Source organism: Monodon monoceros, unplaced genomic scaffold (genome assembly GCF_005190385.1).
Source record: "Monodon monoceros isolate NGI ecotype Baffin Bay Population unplaced genomic scaffold, NGI_Narwhal_1 Super_Scaffold_14, whole genome shotgun sequence".
Taxonomy (NCBI): domain Eukaryota; kingdom Metazoa; phylum Chordata; class Mammalia; order Artiodactyla; family Monodontidae; genus Monodon; species Monodon monoceros.
The window spans coordinates 13,280,915-13,306,651 of record NW_021703770.1 but is presented as its reverse complement, the minus strand read 5'-3'; the positions used below and the strand labels follow the sequence as shown (position 1 = coordinate 13,306,651).

General features: G+C 42.2%; 1 long non-coding RNA gene across 1 annotated transcript in view; it reads right to left on the bottom strand.

Moving 5' to 3' along the window:
- LOC114895513 overlaps positions 1–22,937 on the bottom strand; it is a 28,303-nt gene extending 5,366 nt beyond the window's left edge. Inside the window, exons 1-2 of the long non-coding RNA XR_003793572.1 lie at positions 22,165–22,937; positions 18,607–18,896 (exon numbers count right to left, since the gene is read on the bottom strand). This is a non-coding gene — a long non-coding RNA (uncharacterized LOC114895513). The remainder of the gene's footprint in view (positions 1–18,606; positions 18,897–22,164) is intronic.
- Positions 22,938–25,737: the final 2,800 nt, after the last annotated feature.

Sequence of the window (25,737 nt, the reverse complement as noted above, 5' to 3'; positions counted from 1 at the left end):
GCATGGGCTTTCTCTGGTTGTGGTGAGCGGGGGCTACTCTTCGTTGCGGTGCACGGGCTTCTCTTGTTGTGAAGCACAGGCTCTAGGTGCGCGGACTTCAGTAGTCGTGGCACATGGGCTCAGTAGTTGTGGCTCGCGGGCTCTAGAGCACAGGCTCAGTAGTTGTGGCGCACGGGTTTAGTTGCTCCGTGGCATGTGGGATCTTCCCGAATCAGGGCTCAAACCCATGTCCCCTGCACTGGCAGGTGGATTCTTAACCACTGCGCCACCAGGGAAGCCCCAGTTTGCCTATTTTTGAAGTTAATATTGGCTTGGCCAAAAAGTTTGTTCAGGTTTTTCTGCAACATATGGAAAACCCAAACAAACCTTTTGGCAACCCAATACATGTGAAATAATGTAGAGTCTACTTTTTTGTGTCTGGTGTCTTTCACTCAACATTACATTTGTGAGATTCATCCACGTCGTGTGTAGCCATAGTTTGTTCAGTTCTGATGGCTGTACAGATTCCATTATGTGGCTGTTCCACAGTTTACTGCTGGTGGATATTTGCGTTGTTTCTGTTTTGGTTTTTGCTACTATACACAGTGCTGTTGTTAATATTCTCGTACATGTCTTTCGTTAGATATATATACATACCTCTGCTGACTATCCACCCAGGAGTAGAAGTACTGAATCACAGGGAAAGTGTATGCTCAGCTGTAGTAGGTTCTGCCCAAGACTTTCAAAGTAGTTGTATCAATTTACACTTTCATCATGAGTGTTCTGGTTGCTCTCTATGATCACCAACACGTGGTATTCTCGCCTTATTTTTAACCATTCTAGTGTATGTGGATATATTTTAGAATAAAATATTTAGCGCCACATTGTTCATCAGAGCAAACAAAACAAAACAAAAACGGGAAATGGTTGAAATGAAAAGATGCTTTTCATATATTAAGTTAAAATGAAGTTATAGGGACTTCCCTGGTGGTCCAGTGGCTAAGAATTCACGTTCCCAATGCAGGGGGTACGGATTTGATCCCTGTCAGGGAACTAGATACCACATGCATGCCGCAACTAAGAGTTCACATGCTGCAACTAAAGATCCTGCATGCTGCGATGAAGATCCCACACGCAGGGCTTCCCTGGTGGTGCAGTGGTTAAGACTGCCTGCCATTGCAGGGGACATGGGTTCGAGCCCTGGTCCAGGAAGATCCCACATGCTGAAGAGCAACTAAGCCTGTGTGCCACAACTACTGAGCCTACGATCTAGAGACCACGAGCCACAACTACTGAAGCCTGCGTACCTAGAGCCCGTGCTCCGCAACAAGGGAAGCCACCGCAATGAGAAGCCAGCACACCGCAACAAAGAGTAGCCCCCACTTGCCGCAACTAGAGAAAGACCGCGCACAGTAACAAAGACCCAGTGCAGCCAAAAATAACTAAATAAAAATAAATAAATTTATTTAAAAAAAAAAAAAGATCCTGCACGCGGCAACAAAGATCCTGCATGCTGCAACTAAGACCTGGCGCAGCCAAAATTAGTAAATAAATAAAAATAAATAAAATAAAATGAAGTTATAAAACTCTATTAAACCCATTTTAAATTTTTTTTAAAAGAGAAAGACAGAAAGAAATCTGTGCATCTCTCTCTTCCTCACCTCCCTCCTATCTCTATAACCCCTAGGGTGTTCTGATCCCTCTGCCCCAAATGCTTCTCCCTTGACTCTTTTCACAGATGCTCATTCTCATGCTGAAGGCCTCATTTTAATCACCCCTCCTCAGAAAGGCCCTCCCCATCACTCATTATAAAACATGCCCTCTGAGCTCCATTTAGAGCCCAGTTTTTTTTCCTTCCTGGTGATTAACAAGTTTCTAAATTTGTATAATGTTGTGTTGTTTGTCTTCCCTATAAATGCAGGGACCATGGGTGCCAGACCATAGATGTGGAGCTCTACTCACAGCATGCAGACATGCATAGAGCTCACATTCTACTGGGGATATGACAGACAAACATGATTGCAGATGGTAATAAATCCTTCAAAGGATACAGCAGAAATTAATACAACATTGTAAAGCAACTATACTCCAATAAAAATTTTTAAAAAAAAGGACCTACTGTATAGCACAGGGAACTCTACTCAGTGCTCTGTGGTGACCTAAATGGGAATGAAATCTAAAAAAGAGGGGATATATGTATACATATAACTGATTCACTTTGCTGTACAGTAGACACTAATACAACATTGTAAAGCAACTATACTCCAATAATTTTTTTTTAAATCCTTCAAAGGAAGTAAAATAAATGGCAACTGGAGGAAGGCAATGCGGAAGAAGGGGAGTTGAAACTCGAAAGAACGATAAGAGCTCACTCCTGAAAAGATGTGACGGAAATTATTTCAAGCAGAGGGAGGAGTAAGTGCCAAGGCCCTGGGGCAGTTTGACTAGAGGGTAGTGACAGAGTCCGGGTGAGGGTTGTAGATGATGAGATCAGAGAGGAAGGGGTGAATGAGATCATGAAAAGCCTGGTAGGCTATGCTAAGGAGTTTGGATTTCATTGTAAAGCGAATGGTAAGGCGGGGGAGGATTTTAAGCAGAAAATGATATGAGTTAATTTACAGCTTTTAAGATATCCATCTGGCTGCTCCATGAGTTGTTAAGGGGAATAACAGAGGCAGGAGCTGGGAGGCTATTTCATTGGTCTCAGAGAGATCCCAATGGTTGGAACCAGGGTGATAGCAGTAGAGATGGAGAAGGGTGTTTGGATTCCAGACATAATTTGGAGGCTGCACCACCAGGACTTGTTGATAGACTGGGTGTGGTTTATGAGGACATAGAGGAATCAAGCATGACTATTTATGATCTGAGTTACTGGGTGAATGATGGGGCCACTAACTGATGGGCAAGCATAGAGGAACAAGTTCAGGGAAGAAAATCAGTTTTGTTTTAAGCCTGCTAACTTTATGATGAACTTTCAGATGACTATTACGCCTCCAAGTGGGGATATCAACAAGCTAAATGGATACATGAGTCTAGACTCTGGGGTGGGGGGGGAGAGATTGGGACTAGAGATAAGAACTTGGGAATTGTCAGCATATGGATAGTATTTGCAGCCATGGGACCAGAAGAGAGCCTAGGGAGACAGTTGGATGGGCAGGAGAAGGGAGCCCCAGACTGAGCCCAAACTGATCAAAGGAAAAGCAAAATCTCAGTAAAGGAGACTGAGGAGTTTAGCTTTCTGCAAAGGAAAAACTCAGAGCGTTTGGTTCTATGAAAGCCCAAGAAGAAAGTGTTACAGAAATAGAATAGCCAACTCTGTTAATTGTTTTGAGAATTGGAGTTCAATGAGAATGAAGAACTGACCCTTGAATTTGGCAACCTGAGGTTGTTGGTACCTTAATAAGAGCAAGGTTTTCTGTTTTTTTTCGGTTGGGGCGGGAGTAGGAACAGTGTCTCAAGGGAATGGAAGCCTGTTGAGAATGTGTTGAAGAGAGTTGTGGTGAGGAGGAAGTGACTAACCTCTTACATGTGTGTATATTATAATGGAAATCACACTGTGGTGGCCATGGCTGTCTCTGCTCCTACCCAGACAGCTCGCTATTCACCTGTATTTCCAGTGCTTAGTACAGCACACCTGACATAGTAGATACTCACTAAACTGTTGAAATAGTGCTTGTAAATAAGATCCTGTGCCCAAGTCCTAGACCAGCCAGGTGCTCCGTATATAGCCTGGACACTTCACTTGAACTCTTCTTGTTTCATCTATTAAATGGGAAAACTGCAAAATGGGGAGAACAATATTAGTCCCACAGGGTTATTGCACAGATGGAATGTGAAAATTTAGAGCTTTGGAAGCTGTGGCTCATCAAACAAATGTGAGTTGGGGTTATTATGAGCGCATGACAGAGAATCCACCAGACTCCAGCTCTCTGATGCACCTGGCACATTGTCCCCTGAAATTTTACTTGCAAAATCAATTCAAATTGGTTTCAATACAGACACTTTCTCATGAACTGAAAGTCAGCCAAAAGACACAGAACAAAGAGCTGCAGTAATTGTTAGCATCTCACACAACAGGCCGTGTTTACCAGAGATGCTGGTTTTAGGATCAACCTTCTCCGAGGAGGTCTTTCATGCAATCGAATGGGGAGTTCTACCAGGCAGAATTTCAATAGCATTTCCCAGGGAAACAAAATTGAAGGGTTTTGCCAACACCCATTAGAACCAGGAATTGGCAAATGGATTTGAAGGGCTGAAGTCTGTTCATCTGATTTCCCCTCCCAGGCCCAGCTATGGGGAGGGTTCCCAGGCATTGGTGGTTTTGACGGAGGCATCTGTCTCCTCCATTTCACCCTCTGAGTGGTCTTTACCCTCATGTTCACCATCACCATTGTCAGAGTAACATCAGTTTTTTGATCCAGGTGTTTCCTCCGGGCTTGATGCTTTGCAGACATAATCTTGTTTGCTCTTCACCACTGTCCCATGACAGAGGATCAGTGATGATTCCCATTTTACAAAAAGAGGAAATAGAGGCTCAGAAAAGTTGTCTTGCTCATGTTCCCACAGCCAGGAAGTAGCAGAGTAGGGATTTAAATTCAAGTCTTCCTTACAAATTCAATTTCACTACCAGCGATTGGTCTGTTCAAATTGTCTGTTTCTTCTTGAGTCAGTCTTGGCAGGTTGTATGTTTCTAGAAATTTGTCCATTTCTTCTAGGTTGTCCAGTTTGTTGGCATATAACTGTTGGTGGTATTCTCTTATGATTTTTTGTATCCCTATGGTATAGGTTGTCTTTTCTCCTTTCATTTTTTTCTTTTTTTTAAAATAAATTTATTTATTTTGGGCTGCATTGGGTCTTCGTTGCTGTGCGTGGGCTTTCTCTAGTTGCGGTCAGCAGGGGCTACTCTTTGTTGCAGTATGCGGGCTTCTCACTGTGGTGGCTTCTCTTGTTGCGGAGCATGGGCTCTAGGCACAGGCTTCAGTAGTTGTGGCATGTGGGCTCAGTAGTTGTGGCTTAGTTGCTCTGTGGCATGTGGGATCTTCCTGGACCAGGGCTCGAACCCATGTCCCCTGCATTGGCAGGTGGATTCTTAACCACTGTGCCGCCAGGGAAACCCTCCTCTTTCATTTCTTTTTTTTTTAAATTTGGGTCCTCTCTCTTTCCTTCTTGGTGAGCCTGCCTAAAGGTTTATCAATTTTGTTTATCTTTTCAAAAAACTACTCTTGGTTTCATCAATCTTTTCTATTGTTTTTTATCTCTATTTTATTTATTTCCTCTGTGATCTTTATTATTTCCTTCCTTCTGCTGACTTTGGGCTTTGCTTGTTCTTCTTTTTAAAATTCCTTTAGATGGTAGGTTATGTTGTTTATTTGAGATTTTTCTTCTTTCTTGAGGAAGGCCTGCATTGCTATAAACTTCTCTCTAAGAACTACTTTTGCTGCATCCCATAGATTTTGGAGTATTATGTTTCCATTTTCATTTTCTTGAGGTATTTTCTGATTTCCTCTCTGATTTCTCTACTGACCCCTTAGTTTTTTAGTAGCATGTTGTTTAGTCTCCACATGTTTCTTCTTTTCCCATTTTTCTTTTTGATTTCTAGTTTCATACTGTTGATTGGAAAAAATGCTTAATATAATTTATATCCTCTTAAATTTTTCTTTTTTAACATCTTTATTGGAATATAATTGTTTTACAATGGTGTGTTAATTTCTGCCGTATAACAAAGTCAGTCAGCTATGTGTATACATATATCTCCATATCCCCTCCCTCTTGCATCTCCCTCCCACCTACCCTATCCCACCCCTCTAGGTGGTCACAAGGCACCGAGCTGATCTCCCTGTGCTATGCGCTGCTTCCCACTAGCTATCTATTTTACATTTGGTAGTGTATATACGTCCATGCCACTCTCTCACTTCATCTCAGCTTACCTTTCCCGCTCCCTATGTCAAGTCCATTCCCTACATCTGCGTCTTTATTCCTGTCCTGCCCCTAGGTTCTTCAGAACCATTTTTTTTTTTTTTTTTAGATTTCATATATATATGTTAGCATACGGTATTTGGTTTTCTCTTTCTGAATGACTTCACTCTGTATGACAGACTCTAGGTCCATCCACCTCACTACAAATAATTGTTTTGTTTCTTTTTATGGCTGAGTAATATTCCATTGTATATATGTGCCACATCTTCTTTATCCATTCATCTGTCATGGATACTTAGGTTGCTTCCATGTCCTGGTAATTGTAAATAGTGCTGCAATGAACATTGTGGTACATGTCTCTTTTTGAATTAAGGTTTTCTCAGGGTATATGCCCAGTAGTGGGATTGGTGGGTCCTATGGTAGTGCTATTTTTAGTTTTTTAAGGAACCTCTATACTGTTTTCCATAGTGGCTGTATCAATTTACATTCCCACCAACAGTGCAAGAGGGTTCCCTTTTCTCCACACCCTCTCTGGCATTTATTCTTTGTAGCTTTTTTGATGATGGCCATTCTGACCGGTGTGAGGTGATACCTCATTGTAGTTTTGATTTGCATTTCTCTAATGATTAGTGATGTTGAGCATCCTTTCATGTGTTTGATTGCAATCTGTATGTCTTCTCTGGAGACATGTCAATTTAGGTCTTCTGCCCATTTTTGGATTCGGTTGTTTGTTTTTTTGATATTGAGTTGCAGGAGCTGCTTGTATATTTTGGAGATTAATCCTTTGTCAGTTGCTTCATTTGTAAACATTTTCTGCCATTCTGAGGGTTGTCTTTTCCTCTTGTTTATGGTTTCCTTTGCTGTACAAAAGCTTTTAAGTTTCATTAGGTCCCATTTATTTATTTTTGTTTTTATTTCCATTTCTGTAGGAGGTGGGTCAAAAAGCATCTTGCTGTGATTTATGTCATAGAGTGTTCGGTCTACCTTTTCCTCTAGGAGTTTTTACAGTATTTGGCCTTACATTTAGGTCTTTAATCCATTTTGAGTTTATTTTTGTATATGGTGTTAAGGAGTGTTCTTATTTCATTCTTTTACATGAAGCTGTCCAGTTTTCCCAGCACCACTTATTGAAAAGGCTGTCTTTTCTCCATTGTATATTCTTGCCTCCTTTATTAAAGATAAGGTGACCATATGTGTGTGGGTTTATCTCTGGGCTTTCTATCCTTTTCCATTGATCTATATTTCTGTTTTTGTCCCAGTACCATACTGTCTTGATTACTGTAGCTTTGTAATATATCTGAATTCAGGGAGCCTGATTCCTCCAGATCCATTTTTCTTTCTCAAGATTGCTTTGGCTATTCTAGGTCTTTTGTGTTTCCATACAAATTGTGAAAGTTTTTGTTCTAGTTCTGTGAAAAATGCCATTGGTAGTTTGATAGGGATTACACTGAATCTGTAGATTGCTTTGGGTGGTAGAGTCATTTTCACAATGTTGATTCTTCCAATCCAAGAACATGGTATATCTCTCCATCTGTTTGTATCATCTTGAATTTCTTTCATCAGTGTCTTATAGTTTTGTGCATACAGGTCTTTTGTCTCCTTTGGTAGGTTTATTCCTATGTATTTTATTCTTTTTGTTGCAATGGTAAATGGAAGTGTTCCAGATTTTTCATCATTAGTGTATAGGAATGCAAGAGATTTCTGTGCGCTAATATTGTATCCTGCAGCTTTACCAAATTCATTGATTAGCTCTAGTAGTTTTCTGGTAGCATCTTTAGGATTCTCTATGTATAGTATCATGTCATCTTCAAACAGTGACAGCTTTATTTCTTCTTGTTCAATTTGTATTCCTTTTATTTCTTTTTCTTCTCTGATTGCTGTGGCTAAAACTTCCAAAACTACGTTGAATAATAGTGGTGAGAGTGGGCAACCTTGTCTTGTTCCTGATCTTAGTGGAAATGGTTTCCGTTTTTTACCACTGAGAACGATGATGGCTGTGGGTTTGTCATATATGGCATTTATTATGTTGAGGTAAGTTCCCTCTATGCCTACTTTCTGGAGGGTTTTTATCATAAATGGGTGTTGAATTTTGTCAAAAGCTTTTTCTGCATCTATTGAGATGATCATATGGTTTTTCTCCTTTAATTTGTTAATATGGTGTATCACATTGATTGATTTGCATATATTGAAGAATCGTTGCATTCCTGGGATAAACCCCACTTGATCATGGTGTATGATCCTTTTCATGTGCTGTTGGATTCTCTTTGCTAGTATTTTGTTGACGATTTTTGCATCTATGTTCATCAGTGATATTGGCCTGTAGTTTTCTTTTTTTGTGACATCTTTGTCTGGTTTTGGTATCAGGGTGATGGTGGCCTCGTAGGATGAGCTTGGAAGTGTTCCTCCCTCTGCTGTATTTTGGAAGAGTTTGAGAAGGATAGGTGTTAGCTCTTCTCTAAATGTTTGATAGAATTCGCCTGTGAAGCCATCTGGTCCTGGGTTTTTGTTTGTTGGAAGATTTTTAATCACATTTTCAATTTCAGTGCTTGTGATTGGTCTGTTCATATTTTCTATTTCTTCCTGGTTCAGTCTCAGAAGGTTGTGCTTTTCTAAGAATTTGTCTATTTCTTCCAGGTTGTCCATTTTATTGGCATAGAGTTGCTTGTAGTAATCTCTCATGAGCCTTTGTATTTCTGCAGTGTCAGTTATTACTTCCTCTTTTTCACTTCTAATTCTATTGATTTGAGTCTTCTCCCTTTTTTTCTTGATGAGTCTGGGTAATGGCTTATCAATTTTGTTTATCTTCTCAAAGAACCAGCTTTTAGTTTTATTGATCTTTGCTATCATTTCCTTCATTTCTTTTTCATTTATTTCTGATCTGATCTTTATGATTTCTTTCCTTCTGCTAACTTTGGGGTTTGTTTGTTCTTCTTTCTCTAAGTGCTTTAGGTGTAAGGTTAGGTTGTTCATTTGAGATTTTTCTTGTTGCTTGAGGTAGGATTGTATTGCTCTAAGCTTCTCTCTTAGAACTGCTTTTGCTGCGTCCCATAGCTTTTGGGTCGTCGTGTTTTCATTGTCATTTGTTTCTAATTAACTTTTGATTTCCTCTTTGATTTCTTCAGTGATCTCTTGGCTGTTTAGTAGTGTATTGTTTAGCCTCCATGTGTTTGTATTTTTTACAGTTTTTTCCTATAATTGATATCTAGTCTTATAGCATTGTGGCCAGAAAAGATACTTGATATGATTTCAATTTTCTTCAGTTTACCAAGGCTTGATTTGTGACCCAAGATATGATCTATCCTGGAGAATGTTCCATGAGCACTTGAGAAGAAAGTGTATTCTGTTGCTTTTGGATGGAATGTCCTATAAATATCAATTAAGTCCATCTTGTTTAGTGTGTCATTTAAAGCTTGTGTTTCCTTATTTATTTTCATTTTGGTTGATCTGTTCATTGGTGAAAGTGGGGTGTTAAAGTCCCCTATTATTATTGTGTTACTGTCGATTTCCCCTTTTATGGCTGTTAGCATTTTCCTTATGTATTGAGTTGCTCCTACGTTGGGTGCATAAATATTTATAATTGTTATATCTTCTTCTTGGATTGATACCTTGATCATTATATAGGGTCCTTCTTTGTCTCTTGTAATTGTTTTTATTTTAAAATCTATTTTGTCTGATATAATAGTTGCTACTACAGCTTTCTTTTGATTTCCATTTGCATGGATTATCTTTTTCCACCCCCTCACTTTCAGTCTGTATGTGTCTCTAGGTCTGAAGTGGGTCTCTTATAGACAGCATACATATGGGTCTTGTTTTTGTATCCATTTAGCCAGTCTATGTCTTTTGGTTGGAGCATTTAATACATTTACATTTAAGGTAATTATCGATATGTATGTTCCTATTACCATTTTCTTAATTGTTTTGGGTCTGTTTTTGTAGGTCTTTTCCTTCTCTTGTGTTTCCTGCATACAGAAGTTCCTTTAGCATTTGTTGTAAAGCTGGTTTGGTGGTGTTGAATTCTCTTAGCTTTTGCTTGTCTGTAAAGGTTTTAATTTCTCCATCAAATCTGAATGAGATCCTTGCTGGCTAGAGTAAGCTTGGTTGTAGGTTTTTCCCTTTTATCACTGTAAATATGTCCTCCCACTCCCTTCTGGCTTGCAGAGTTTCTGTTGAAAGATCAGCTGTTAACCTTATGGGGTTTCCCTTGTATTTTATTTGTTGCTTTTCCCTTACTGCTTTTAATATTTTTTCTTTGTACTTAATTTTTGATAGTTTGATTAATATGTGTCTTGGCGTGTTTCTCCTTGGATTTACCCTGTATGGGACTCTCTGCACTTCCTGGACTTGATTGACTATTTCCTTTCCCATATTAGGGAAGTTTTCAACTGTAATCTCTTCAAATATTTTCTCAGTCTCTTTCTTTTTCTCTTCTTCTTCTGGGACCCCTATAATTCGAATGTTGGTGAGTTTACTGTTGTCCCAGAGGTCTTTGAGACTGTCCTCAGTTCTTTTCATTCTTTTTTCTTTATTCTGCTCTGCAGTAGTTATTTCCACTATTTTATCTTCCAGGTCACTTATCCGTTCTTCTGCCTCTGTTATTCTGCTATTGATTCCTTCTAGAGAATTTTTAATTTCACTTATTGTGTTGTTCATCACTGTTTGTTTGCTCTTTAGTTCTTCTTGGTCCTTGTTAAACGTTTCTTGTATTTTCTCCATTCTACTTCCAAGGTTTTGGATATCTTTACTATCATTACTCTGAACTCCTTTTCAGGTAGACTGCCTATTTCCTCTTCATTTGTTTGGTCTGGTGGGTCTTCACCTTGCTGCTTCATCTGCTGTGTATTTCTATGTCTTCTCATTTTGCTTAACTTACTGTGTTTGGGGTCTCCTTTTCACAGGCTGCAGGTTCATAGTTCCCACTGTTTTTGGTGTCTGCCCCACTGGGTAAGATTGGTTTAGTGGGTTGTGTAGGCTTCCTGGTGGAGGGGACTGGTGACTGTGTTCTGGTGGATGAGGCTGGATCTTGCCTTTCTGGTGGGCAGGACCATGTCCAGTGGTGTGTTTTGGGGTGTCTGTGAACTTATTATGATTTTAGGCAGCCTCTCTGCTAATGGGTGGGGTTGTGTTCCTGTCTTGCTAGTTGTTCGGCATGGGCTGTCCAGCAGTGGAGCTTGCTGATCATTGAGTGGAGTTGGGTCTTAGCATTGAGATGGAGATCTCTGGGAGATGTCTCGCAGATTGATGCTATGAGTGGCCAGGAGGTCTCTGGTGGACCAATGTCCTGAACTGGCTCTCCCACCTCAGAGGCTCAGGCCTGACACCCGGCTGGAGCACCAATACCCTGTCAGCCACACAGCTCAGAAGAAAAGGGAGAAAAGAAAAAAACAAAAGAAAGAAAGAAAAAATAAGTAAAATAAATAAGGTTATTAAAATTTAAAAATTATTTAAAAAATAAAAAATAAAAAAAGAAGAGAGGAAGCTAACCAATAAAGAAATCTACCAATGATAACAAGTGCTAAAAACTATACTAAAACAAAATGGACAGACAGAACCCTAGGAGAAATGGTAAAAGCAAACCTATACAGACAAAATCACACAAAGAAGCATACACATACACACTCACAAAAAGAGAAAAAAAATGTACACATAAAGAAAAAGGAAGCAAGCAACCAAATCAATAAACAAATCTACCAATGATAATAAGCTCTAAATACTAAAGTAAGATAAACATATAACTAGGGAGACTTCCCTGGTGGCACAGTCATTAAGAATCCACCTGCCAATGCAGGGGACATGGGTTCGAGCCCTGGTCTGGAGGATCCCACATGCTGCGGAGCAACTAAGCCTGTGCACCACAACTACTGAGCCTGCGCTCTGGAGCCCATGAGCCACAACTACTGAGCCTAAGAGCCACAACTACTGAACCCCATGCACCTAGAGCCTGTGCTATGCAACAGGAAAAGCCACCACAATAAGAAGCCTGTGCGCCACAACCAAGAGTAGCCCCCACTCACCACAACTAGAGAAAGCCCACGCACAGCAACAAAGACCCAATGCAGCCAAATAAATAAATATTTTTAAAAACACAAATATATAACTAGAAACAAATTAGAGGCAGAAAGCAAACCCCAAGTCCAGAGTTGCTCCCAAAGTCCACCACCTCAGTTTTGGGATGATTCGTTGTGTATTTAGATATTCTACAGATGCAGGTACATCAAGTTGATTGTGGGGATTTAATCTGCGGCTTCTGAGGCTCTTGGAGAAATTTCCCTTTCTCTTCTTTGTTTGCACAGCTCCCGGGGTTCAGCTTTGGGTTTGGCCCCGCCTCTGCATGTAGGTCGCCCTCTGGTGTCTGTTCTTCACCCAAACAGGAGGGGGTTAAAGGAGCAGCTGATTGGGGGGCTGTGGCTCACTCAGTCCGGGGGGAAGGAGGGGTACGGAATGTGGGGCGAGCCTGCGGCAGCAGAGGCCAACATGGCATTGCAACAGCCTAAGGTGTGCCATGTGTTCTCCCAAGGAAGTTGTCCCTGGATCATGGGACCCTGGCAGCGGCAGGCTGCACAGGCTCCCCGGAGGGGAGGTGTGGATAGTGACCTGTGCTTGCACACAGGATTCTTGTTGGCTGCAGCAGCAGTGTTAGCGTTTCATGCCTGACTCTGGAATCCACGCTGATAGCCGCAGCTCACTCCCATCTCTGGAGCTCGTTTAGGTGGTGCTCTGAATCCCCTCTCCTCGCGCACCCCGAAACAATGGTCTCTTGACTCTTAGACAGTTCCAGCCTTCTTCCTGAACTCCCTCCCAGTTAGCTGTGGCGCACTAGCCCCCTTCAGGCTGTGTTCGCGCAGCCAACCCCAGTCCTCTCCCTGGGATCTGACCTCCAAAGCCTGAGCCTCAGCTCCCAGCCCCCACCCACCCCAGCGGGTGAGCAGACAAGCCTCTCAGGCTGGTGAGTGCTGGTCAGCACTGATCCTCTGTGTGGGAATCTCTCCGCTTTGCCCTCTGCACCCCTGTTGCTGCGCTCTCCTCCGTGGCTCTGAAACATCCCCCCTGCCCACCCCCATCTCTGCCAGTGAAGGGGCTTCCTAGTGTGTGGAAACTTTTCCTCCTTCACAGCTCCCTCCCAGAGTTGCAGGTTCTGCCCCTATTCTTTTGTCTCTGTTTTTCCTTTTTTCTTTTGCCCCACCCAGGTATGTGGGGAGTTTCTCTGCCTTTTGGGAAATCTGAGGTCTTCTGCCAGCGTTCAGTAGGTGTTCTGTAGGAGTTGTTCCACATGTAGATGTATTTTTGATGTATTTGTGGGGAGGAAGGTGATATCCACATCTTACTTCTCCGCCATCTTGAAGGTCCTCCCCCTATCCTCTTAAATTTGTCAAGGCTTGTTTTGTGGCCTAGCATGTGATCTATCCTGGAAAATGTTCCATGTGCACTTGAAAAGAATGTGTATTCTGTTGTTTTTTGATGGAATGTCCTGTAGATATCTATTAAGTCCAACTGGTCTACTGTATCATTTAAGACCACTGTTGCCCGACTTCCCTGGTGGTGCAGTGGTTAAGAATCCACCTGCCAATGCAGGGAACATGGGTTTGAGCCCTGGTCTGGGAAGATCCCACATTCCGCGGAGCAACTAATCCTGCGCGCCACAACTACTGAGCCCACGTGCCACAACTTCTGAAGCCCACGTGCCTAGAGCCCTTGCTTCACAACAAGCCACCACAATGAGAAGCCCACACACCACAACAAAGAGTAGCCCCCCCCCCTCGCCACAACTAGAGAAAGCCCGCGTGCAGCAGCGAAGACCCAACACAACCAAAAATGAATAAATAAATTAAAAAAAAAAAAAAGACTAGTTTCCTTATTGATTTATGTCTGGATGATCTGTCCATTGATGTAAGTGGGGTGTTAAAGTCTCCTACTATTATTGTATTATTGTCAATTACTCCCTTTACATCTGTTAATATTAACTACTATGATATCCTCTTCTTTATTGATTCCTTTATCATTATACAATGACTTTCTTTCCCTTATGTTATAAACTTTGTTTTAAAGTTTATTTTCTCTGATATGTATATTGCTACCCCCCATTTTCTTGTCGTTTCCATTTGCTTGAAATATCTTCTTCTATCCCCTCACTTTCAGTCTGTGTGTGTCTTTAGCTCTGAAGTGAGTCTCTTGTAAGCAGCATATAGATGGGTCTTGTTGTTTTATCCAATCAGCCAGCCTATGTCTTTTGATCAGAGCATTTAGTCCATTGACGTTTAAAGTAGTTATCAATAGGTGTGTACTGATTGCCATTTTATTATACTTGTTTTCTGGTTGTTTTTGTAGTTCTCCGTTCATTCCTCTTTTTGTTTCTTCCTTTGTGGTTTGATAATCTTCTTTAGTGGTATGCCTGTGTTCCTTTCTTTCTAGGTTTTGTGTATCTATTGCAGGTTTTTGATTTGTGGTTCCCATGGGGTTCATATATGTTGACCTATAACTATAGCTACTTGTTTTAAACTGGTAGTCATTTAAGTTCACATTCTAAAAGATCTACATTTTTTATTCCCCTCCCAACATTTTATGTTTTTGATGCCATATTTTACATCTTCATGTCTATCCCTTCACTGTTGATTGTAGTTATAGTTGCTTTTATAATTTTTTCATCTTTTAATCTTTGTACTAGCTTGTTTAAGTGGTTGATCCTCAATCCTTACTATGCATCTGCCTTTTTTTAGTGGGATTTTTCCTTTCCTATAGATTCTTGCTTCTTGTTATAGCCTTTTCTCTTCCACTTAGAGAAGACCCTTTACTATTTCTTTTAGGGTAGGTTTAGTATTGATGAAGTCTTTTAGATATTGCCTGTCTGAGAAGTTCTTTATCTCTCCTTCAATTCTAAATGATAATATTGCTGCATAGAGTATCCTAGGTTGCAGGTTTTTCCATTTCAGCACTTTGAATATATCATGACACTCCCTGCTGGCTGCAAAGTTTCTGCAGAAAAATCAGTTGATAGCCTTAATGGGGGATTCCTTGTATATGACTCTCTTTCTCTTGCTGCCTTTAGAATTCCATCTTTTTATCCATAAGATGACAGGGTTGATCTTTATGGCCATGTCCACTTCTAATTTCTCTCATTTCCTAGAGGAGGAAGCAAGCAGGGTTGGGGGCCACAAAGGGCACAGTGGTCTGGCAGACAATGTACCAGCAAATTCCCGTAATGACAGGTCTCCCATTCTAGATAAGTCTGCGATAAAAAAACAGCTCCTCCAACAGCATGCCAGTATTTTCCATGACTACATCTGATGGGCAATGGGTGGGATGTATTGTTCTTGGTCCAGATGAGACCATAGCTGATGGCCTCCCAGAAACAACCAGGAAAATCTTCAAAAGGAATAGTTAGAATCTGAAAGGGATTGAGACTTGGCCTGAGGTAGAAGGGTAAGAATGAGCAGCACAAGTGGTCTTGGTTAAGGAAGGTATATGGGTACATTTGGAAGATTCCAAATAGGTTAAATGCTGGACCCCAACAAGAGGCTTTAGATGTGCAATGTGATAGCGTGACATTAGAAGGTGGGCTTGCCAAGAAAGTGGTAGGCATTACACTAGGACTTTATATTATCTTATTTAATCTTCAAAACAAGAAATTACAAGGTAAGTCTCATTCTCCTTATGTATGTATGTATGTACACACTGAACATGAATTCAAACAAAAGACTCTGAGGGGCTTCATATTTGTGACTTCCAACATTCACACTTATGTGCATGAATGCAAAAAAGACTGGAAAGGGATATACTAAAATTATACAATTATTAGCATAATTTTAACCATTTAAATTTTATCTTCCTTACATCTTTTCATTTTCTAAATTCTCTCCATGTATTTCTTTTTATGATCAGAAAACTCATATGATTTTTATCTATCTGGTCATCCTTTTATTTCTGCATTTAGAAGTTGTGAAAACTGAGGTTCAGGGAATGACTTGCTGGGGGTTGTACTGTTAGTAAATAACAGAGCCAGGAATTCAAACTCAGGTCGGACCAATTCGCAGCCCTGGGCAGAGTCAAACCTGGGTGTAAAGCTTTGGTTGGGGCTCAGGGTTTTGTTTGTTTGGGGCATTGTGCTCCCTCCTGCCCGCCCCCCATACACACGTGTCTGTAGGCCTCCCTGCCTCTGGTCTCCAACAGTGGGGCTGTCTCGTCTTCCTTCCCTCCTCTGTGTGAGGACAGTCAGCTATCTGTCCTGGAGCCAAGGACGGGATATCAAGGGCTCGGACTCATTTTACTTCCTGAACAGCGAAGTGGCCTAGCTCTGTATAAACCATCAATTCGAGGGGGACGTATTTAGATGCCCTCCCTAGTTGGCAGCGGGGAGGCGGGCAGGGTCCTGTCAGCCAGAGGATGCAGGCCCAGCTCCAAAAGGGTTTTTGTCTGAGGCTGGGCCCCAGGCCAGAGTGACATTCTTTGGTGGAGGCTGCCAGGCCACTGCTGAGAGGGGCACCTGTGGGCCAGCGAGGGAAGGAGTGAGAGGCCCACCTTTCTTCCAGAGAGGAGAGAGCCTGGGGGTAGGAATCAGCTGTTTGGGGTCCCCCGGGGTGCTGAGGCCATGCCAGCAGGTGCTTCAGGCTTGAGAAGAGAAGCCGAGACCCAGACGTCCACTGCCTAGAGACACGGACTATTCATTTCTCATCCTTTGTTACGTCTGAATAAAATCCCAACAGGAGGAAAGAAATCCATTCCTTCCTTGACAGGTTTCTTATTTAAAAAACCTGAGTTCGGGCTTCCCTGGTGGCGCAGTGGTTGAGAGTCCGCCTGCCGATGCAGGGGACACGGGTTGGGGACACGGGTTTGTGCCCCGGTCAGGGAAGATCCCACGTGCGGCGGAGCGGCTGGGCGCATGAGCCATGGCCGCTGGGCCTGCGCGTCCGGAGCCTGTGCTCTGCAACGGGAGAGGCCGCAGCAGTAAGAGGCCCACGTACCACAAAAAAACAAAACAAAACAAAACAAAAAATATGAGTTCACAGACCTGTCTAGTGGGAAAAGATATCCTATTTTAGAATTCTCTTCTAACTCCCCACTTAGTACACAGTCACCGTTTGTGGTGGATGCACTGCCCTGATTCCCTTCGCAGGGTGGGTGCAGCCACATCTCTCTGTTGTTGTGAGTGTTGGCTGCTAATGCTCACAGCTGCCCCCTTCTCTGCAGAATTGCCCTCAGCCGTCAGAAACCATCTTCCCCTGGAGGTTACCCTCCTCCAGTCCCCCACCCTCCCAGCCACTTGTAGTCAATGACTGACACAGGGTCTCAAGGAGGCGCCAAGTTTGTGGATCAGTTCATGCCCCAGAGCCCCCTTTGGGATCAGGCTGAGGCTAGGCTGACTGAGTCCACATCCTTACTCAGCTCTTTCTCTGGCCTCTCCTGCTTCTCTCACTCCCATTCTTCTGAAGGTCCTTCCTTTACAAGTCTCATGCAAAAGAATCCCCATGTTAGGTTCTACGTCTAGAAAACCTGAGCTCAGACACCCTTCTTTCATTAATTTATTTCTGTAAACAACGTATTGAGCCATGTTATAGATATGTTATTGTATGTGTAGGGAATGCGGTTGTGAATCAAATAAACGTGGCTTTGCCCTCAATGAGCTTATATGGTCTAGTGGTAGGAGACACATACTAAACAATCACGCACACAAAGTACAATTAAGATTATAATTAGCACTGTGTCAGAAGTATAGAGTTATGAGAAAATATGACTGAAAAGTTCTAATAATTTACCTATTGTCTCTCAGCTCCACAACTGTCCTTCTATGTTTTGCTCTAAGATGCTGGGGCTGGCACTCTGCTAACTACATTTCCCAGGTGCCCTTGCCCACTGTCTTTTTGCTAGGTTCTGCTAATAAGAGGCACTAGAAGGAAACTGGAAGGCAGAAGGGATGGAGAAGGAACTCACTTCCTGTGTTCTCTTGTTCTTGCCAATCTTTGCATCTGGGGGGTGCCCCCCTCTCAGGGGACTGAGCACCAGCTCTGCAGAGCCCCTACTCCACTGTAGCAGTAGATGGCTCCCATCCCCAGAACCAGCCTGCAGTGCCTCTTCAGATGTTCCAGCAGTAGCTCCATGCATCTAGGTTCTGGGAAGTTCACCTCCTTCCTTTGTTCCCTAGTCCTAAGGTTGGCAATCGCTTCCTGCCACTTTCTTCCCCTGGGTTTGCCTCAACATCTCTTTTTGCTCTTTCAGTCCTGTAACACCTGTATAACCACCTCCCTGCATTAAATTCCCTCTGGTTGAGGGAACCAACCTCCTCAGTTTGGGCTCAACTTTGACAACTTCCTTGGCTCCCTGTGAAACAGGAGGGAAGAGGGCAGGGCACAACCTTTTAAAGAATGACATAGCTTGAGGACACGACATAAACTGATTAGAACCAAACAGGTCCAAGATGTCAGACTTCCACTGGACCTTGAGCCTCAGTATACCCTCATTGTAACTCATCAGTATGTTAAATGACACACCCACAGGTGCCACGACAGTTCCAAGGCCGACCATAAAGGTCAAAAAGTGGGCGGTGGCCCAATTCCTGGAAATCCCCACCCCTTTCCCCAAATAGCTGGAATACTCATTAGCCTATGAAATTATCCACCCGTATAAAAACAGACAACCCCATACCCTAGGGCCGCTCTTGCCTTCTGACATGGCCCACACTCTGTCTGTGGAGTGTGTTTCTCTCTAAATAAATCCACTTCTTACCCATCACTTTGTCCTTCACCGAATTCTTTCTGTGACGAGACATCAAGAACCTGAGCTTCATTAAGTCCTGAGACCAGGTGTGTGATCTCAGTTAAAAGACCATGGGTTCAAGTCCCCATCTGAGTGGCACGGTTTTACTGGCTCAAGCTTGTCTTCTGCCCTCATCATGAGCTTCAGACTGAACTTCATGTAATCTGATTCTTCAGTTTGACCCCAGCATCCTTCTTCGGGCAGTGCCTTTGGGTCTGGCTCAGGCCTCTTCTCTGGCTCTGGCCCTACATTGACAGTTCCTGAAAAGTGGGGAGATATTTCAAAACCGTAAGGTCTTATTGGTGCCCTGCAATCAAAGCACATCTTCTTGGTTTTGTTGTGTGGCCCAGACCCATCTGGGTGGGCCTGCACAGGTCACATTTCCCTCATGGTCTTGTGGGTAAAAGGAACATACCTTAGGTCAGTTTTTCTCAGAAGCAGACCCTGAGCCAGAGATTTGCGTGTAACTAATTCATCAAAGAAGACCTCCCAGGAGAAACAAGAAAAGGAGTGGAGGAAGCAGGACAGGAAAGAGGAAGAAAGTAGGAAAGGGTGTGATTTCAGCTAACGTCCCAGCCTCACCCATATCCCCTGGGGGAACTCGAGCATAAATTACACCTCATAATTTGTCCCAGCTCCAGTCAAAGGAACTGTACCCTTGTGCCCCAATGATGCCCGCCCATTACCCGAGGGCAGTGCTGTGAGGAAAGTCACAGGTGTGATCAGTTCGCCTACAGCGGTGAGGGATAGGCACAGACAGTCCGCTGGTCCAAGGGACATGGGGGTTCTGGGTGGGGCACCAACAGTGTCCATCATGGAGTCAACTCTATTAATCTCTCATTCCAAGAGTGGTCACCAAGAAGGCTTCAAAAAGTAGGAGAGGGGAGACTTTAGTTCACTAATGTTTCTTTGGTCAAATCCAAATTGTTGACCTCCTGTATTCCTTCTGAATTCCAAATTCTGACCGGCCCAGATGGTTTCCTCTTTCATTTCAATATCGGCCTAAACAAAACCCAGCTAGATTGATCCACAGCAAAAACAAACCAACACAAAAGCACAGCATGCTTCCCTAAGCCAAATAGAAATCATTTTTTGCATAATCTGTTCTTTTTTTTTCTGGATATCAACACATCTGCTTGCCTCCAAACCTTGGTAATCAAGTGCTCATTATATGACGGTCCCATCAGTGAGTCTTTGTTGAGTATTTTGAAAGGTACTCCACACTTCCTCCTCAAAGAGATACCCTCTCTCTACTTACTATCAACAGCTGATGCAGGATGCTAAAGAAGGCACAGTTTAGGCATGGACAACTTTCAGGTTAAAATTTTTTAAATGCCATATAAATAGCCCATTAAATTTAACTTTTCAGTGTGGGAGTACAATCTATAATTTACTCATCAAACATAAAATAACCCCCAAAGTGCCAAATTTTAGACCAGTGGTTTTACAGTCAGGGCAATTCTGCCCCCGGGGGGATACTTGGCAACACCTGGAGGCAGCTTTGGTTGTCATAAAGGTGGGGGAGGGGTGTGCTGCTGGCATTGAACGGACAGAGACCAGTGATGCGGCTGAACAATGCACAGAACGGCCACCACGACTGAGAACTACCCAAATGTCCCTAGTGCTGAGGCTGAGAAACCCTGATCTGGGCTGTTCTATTTCATGTGAATTTTACATTGATTCTCTCTATCTAGGCTTATTTTCAGTCATCTGAACTTCCCAAATCCCAGTGTTTGAATAGTTTTGAGCACCAGTTAAGGGTAAAACGCTGTCCCAGGTGCTCCCGTATTGACTTCTGTGGTATTACTGAATTAGGAAAATAATGATTCACTTAGGGATGTTGAATGCCCTCCATCTGAGTTCCAGCATCAGGGCCCTGCACTCAGTAGGAGGTCCCATGCTTGGGGCTTAACGCTCTGCAGTAGTGGTCTTGAAATTGTTAATACTTTTGTCTTTGAATCTGTGTTTTGATAGCAACGTCTTATGGGACAATGGTGTATGTCCCAGGCTTGGAGCCTCAGCTCACACAGGATCCTGCTACCTTGCACCTGCCTGGTTGCCCGCTCTTCCGCTTCCACCCAGTGACCACTGCTGCCCTTTGCCCCTGGCAGGGTATGGAGGGGCCTATGGTTGGTTTTGCTTGTCTTTGACTTCCTACTGGTTACTGCCAACCCTTGGGTGCCTGGGGCCACCCACACCCAGCAGGCACAACTATCAAGAGGCCACACCCTTGACTCTTAGGCAAAAATGGACCCCACTGGTTTCTCAGAATGGAGCCGGAGAACCATCTATGTCGGAATAATCTGGGGGCTTGTTAAAAATGCAGATCTCTAGACCTGGATCTGAATGCTGTACAAAGTCTCTCTGAGGCTGGGGCTTGATAATCTGTGTTTTAACAAGTACCCCAGAGCACTTCTCTGCCTTCTAGCAGATTTCTTCCGTGCTTCCTGCCGACTGCCCTGCTCTGGCTCTGAGCCCAAGGCTGCCCAATTCCAAACTAATGTTGGGCTCTGTCCCTGACCCTTCTGTGGCCTCTTCTGTCCTCCATGTTTGGTGGGTGTTCAGTCTGGCCTGTGTCAGAAGCCTGGTTTTCCGTCTGGGACTCTCCACTCAGCTGGCACCTTTGCGGCTCTGTGCTGCCTCGGGTGGCACCTGGCTCTGGGGAGATGCAGATCCCGGCCCACCGCAGGCCTTGGCTGGCTGCTCGGAACCCTAGCTCTTGCCTAAGCCTTTGGATCCTGCTAACTCCTCTGGAACTTCATTTCCAAGTCCCCTCTGGCCTGGTCAACGTCCTGGCCACAGAGACACTCCATCTTACAGCCCCCATCTCTGTGACACCCTCAGGGTGCACCTTGGTCCTGAGCGTGGATGCCCAGGGGCACAAGAGCTGTGGTAGAGAACACCATACTGGCTGGGGAGGCCTCTCAGCATCCCCCGTCCCCAGTACGTTTTCTTTGCTGTCTCTGGCCCAGGCCCCCTGCCCACAGCCTGTGGTCGCGGAGACATGTAGTGCTCTGGCTTTCTGGTTTATGGATTTTAGGAACTACAGGGGAAACCTCAATTCTCATATGTGAATCACTCAGAGTAAATGTTAAGGCTGAAAATACCTTTTTTTTTTTAAAAACAAATTAAAGAAGCCAACAGTAAAAGACTGGATGTTAGTATTTTAGTGTTAAATATGTCAGTTGGTAGCACCCACCAACACCTCAGGGTGTTATTATAACGATACTAAGTCATTACGGTAATAACCAACATGGTATTTTATAGGTTACTTATATTGTATTTCATTTGAGCCTCATAGAATACTAACGGCTAATAGTTACTTTGTGCCAGGCACTGCTTTATGACTTTTATGTATGTTAATTCCATACCAACACAGGAAGGTTAATTAACTTGCCCACAGTCACACAGCTTATGAGGGGCTTAACCAGGATTGGCACCCAGGCAACCTAGTTTCAAAGTCTGTGTTTAATGACAAAGCTATAACTGACTCCTTTCAACCCAGGAAGGTAATTTTAATATTCCTACCTTACATATGAGGGATCTGAAGATGAAAGAGGTGAAGTGACTTGTCTTGGTGAGTCACTGCTGCATTTTTAAGGTGGTGGCTTGGGATGTATAGGGCACATCATCTGAATTTTAGTGGCCGTGTTCTTGAGGCCAATAGGGAAATGCCTGAAAAGTTGAAGAGCGTCATGAGAGTGGGTCTGGAAGTCCTGGTGGTAACTTCCATGGTCAAGGAAATCCCATTTCTTGTTCATTTGGCTGACATTTTAATGCTTTTCTGAGCATCTATCGAGAGCCAATTAAGTTCACACTAATGCACATGTTTTTTAAGCTAGGCGTTGTAACAGGCATGGAGGGTACTGAGATGAATAAATCCTAGTCCCTGCCTTCACGATGCTCATGGTTTAGTGGGGAAGAGAGAGAGAAAAAAATCAGGTAATTATTAACAATGATTTACATGTCGAGTGGAAATGATATGAAGATACTATGAGATATAGCTGAGGAGGTGTGAGGAACCAAGAGAGAAGGGTGGAGTTGGGTGAACACACTAAGGGGAGATTTTCTAGTGAAGTGGTACTAAGGCTAAAAGGGTGAGTTTGCCAGTCAAAAAGTGGGTGGAGGGACATCTGCTTCTATGCATTAGATTTAGCTTATGATGTATCAAGTCTCCTGCCAAGAATAACTGGAAAGGCTAGATTACAAATCAAACAAGCAGTCAAATTAAAACAGCTGTTTTAAATGATTGGCGAGCAACCAAGGTAACCAGGACTTGAAAGAACAAGATCATAGAGAAATGAGTGATATTCTACACCACTTTTCCGCTTAAGGCATTTGTAGTTCATCAGGAAAGTCAATTAGAAGACTTTAAGAGCTAGAAGTCTAAAAATCTAAGCAAACTTTTTGTCCATCTCAAGGTACTGAGGGAATTCGAGTTCTGCCCAAAAGGAAAGGTCCTGGTAAATAGGCCAGATTTTTAATGAGACCACTGAAGGTCCATGTCCTAAGAGTAAGGGCAACTGGAAATAGATCAAGCCTTACAAAAACAAACTCACACTCAAACCATCTCAATTTCTGATCTGATTAAGGTGATTGTTCTGTACTAACTGCATCCAAGAGGAAGAGTAGTAAAGCCTCTCTGGAGAAATATAACATCCAGATTCTCTACAAGTTTTCAAGAGAATGCCCAGCCTTTAATAAAAAAGTTACTAGATGTTCCGATAAAAGAGAATCAAAAGGTCAAAACCCAAAGGGAAAAAAAATCAGACAATAGAAATAGACCCACAGATGATCCAGACTGAGATTAACAAGCATGGTCTTTAAAATAACTGTGAAATTATTTCAAGAGAATGATGACAAGGTAAAGAATTGGATATATAGAAAAAAGCAAATAGAAAATATAGAACTAAAAAGTCCAATAACTGAAATTAAGAAATTAATAGATGTGTTTAACAGCAGATTTGGCATGACAGAAGAATAGATTAGTAAACTTGAAGAGATAATAGGAAATATCCAGATGTAAGCACAAAGAAAAACTACATGAACTACAGAAAAGAAAGAGAGAAACATATAAGATGTGGTAAAAAATCTAAAATGTAAGCAATTAAAGTACCATAAGAAGAAGGGAGAGAAAAGGGCAAAGAAATACTTGAAGATATATAGGCTGAATGATTTTCTGGAGAATTAAACTACCTTAAGTCCATTATCCCATTTGATCTTCATGGCAATTTTGTGAAGGCTAACAAAAGATATTCTTATATACATTTTACATTTATTATTATATCTCAGAAAGGCTAAGGATCTTCATTCATTTGTTTAAAATGAAGTCATTCATTTACTCAGCAAACATTTATTGACTGCCATCAGTTGCAAACTTGTTAAGCAAAGCAATAAAGAGCACTGGAAATAATAAATATGGGAGTAAGTATCAATGAATTTTTCTTATTTTTAATTAAAAAATAATCAACTGTTTAAGCAAAAAATTGTAGATCTTATATGTGGGAGCTTAAATATGACAATAAAAGCACAGAAGACAGAAGGGAGAGAATGAAAGTGTATTCTTATCAGCTCCTTACATTACACATGAAGTTTTATAATACTATTTAAGGATAGAATGTAAGTCAAAGATACATAATATAAAACCTAGACCGACCACACAAAGTACATTCAGTAATCCAAAAGAAGGCAAGAAAGGAGGAAAAAGAGGAACAAAGAACAGATGGGATAAATGGAGTATAAATAAATGGTTGACTTAAACCCAACTATATCAATAATTACCTTAAGTGTAAATGGTCTAAACACTCTAATTCAAAGGCAGATATTGTCAGACATAGTTTTAAAAATCCAGTAAAATAGGTGAAATTTTAAAAACCTGACAATCCCAAGTATAGGCAAAAATACGGAGCAGCTAGAACTCTCATATATTGTTAGTGGGAGTGTAAAGTGGTACAACCACTTTGGAAAGCTGGTTGGCAATACTCATTAAAGCTAAATACATGTATGGCACGCAATCCAGCAATTCTACTCAGCAGAAATGCATACACATGTTCACCCAAAAAAAAAAAAAAACGTAAAAGAATGTTCATAGCAGGACTTTTGTAATAGCTAAAACCTGGAAACTACTCATATTTTTTTCAATATTAGACTGAATAAATGGTGGTATATTTATGTGATCGAACACTATAAGACAAGAAAAAAGAACAAATGGCTGCATATGCAACAACATGGGTGAATCTCACAAAATAATATGAAATGAAAGAAGCCCAGATAAAAAAGCATATACTGTATGATCCTGTTTAAATGAAGATCAAAATTGGGCAAAACAAATCCATTTGGAATGACGTCAGAATACTGGCTACCTTTTAGGGGATGGTATCTGGGAGAGGCCAGGAAGGAGGCTTCTGGACTGCTGATGATATTCTAATCCTTCTTATGCATAGTCGTTACTTGAGTATGTCAGTTCTAAAAACGCATCAAGCTGTAAATTTAGAGCTTGTCCGCTTTGCTATATTCATAGCATATGTCAATAAAGTGTTACCTATTAAAAAATGGGGATGAATGACATTCCAGGGAGGGGAGATAGCATAAGCAAAGGCACAGAGGAATAAATAATATGGTGTGTGGAAAATTACAGGTGGCTGGATGTTGCTGGAGCATAAAATGTGAGGTAGGTTATAGCAGGGCTTGGGGAAGATGTCACAGTGGCAGCTCATGGAAGGCTTTGTGTGCCCTGCTAAAGAGTGTGGACGGTCTTCTGAGGTCAGTTAGATGCTGAAAGATTCTAAGCAAGAAGTGACATATAAGATTTGGAATTAAAAAGGAATCCTAATGTCAATTAGCAAAGAGGGACAAAAATAGGTGCAGGGAGACTAGTAAAGATGCTCTTGAAAAATCCAGATGAGGGATGATGAAGGATTGAATCAGGGCAGTGGTTGCAGGGATACAAAGAGAATAGACTTCAGCACTACTTAGAAGACAATATTAGTAAGCCTTTATTGAATGTAGGAGGTGAAAAAAAGTAGACCTGAGGATGATTCCTAAATTTGTAACACAAGTGACTGCATGGCTGGTGGTTCCACCAGACAAGGCAGGGAGCAT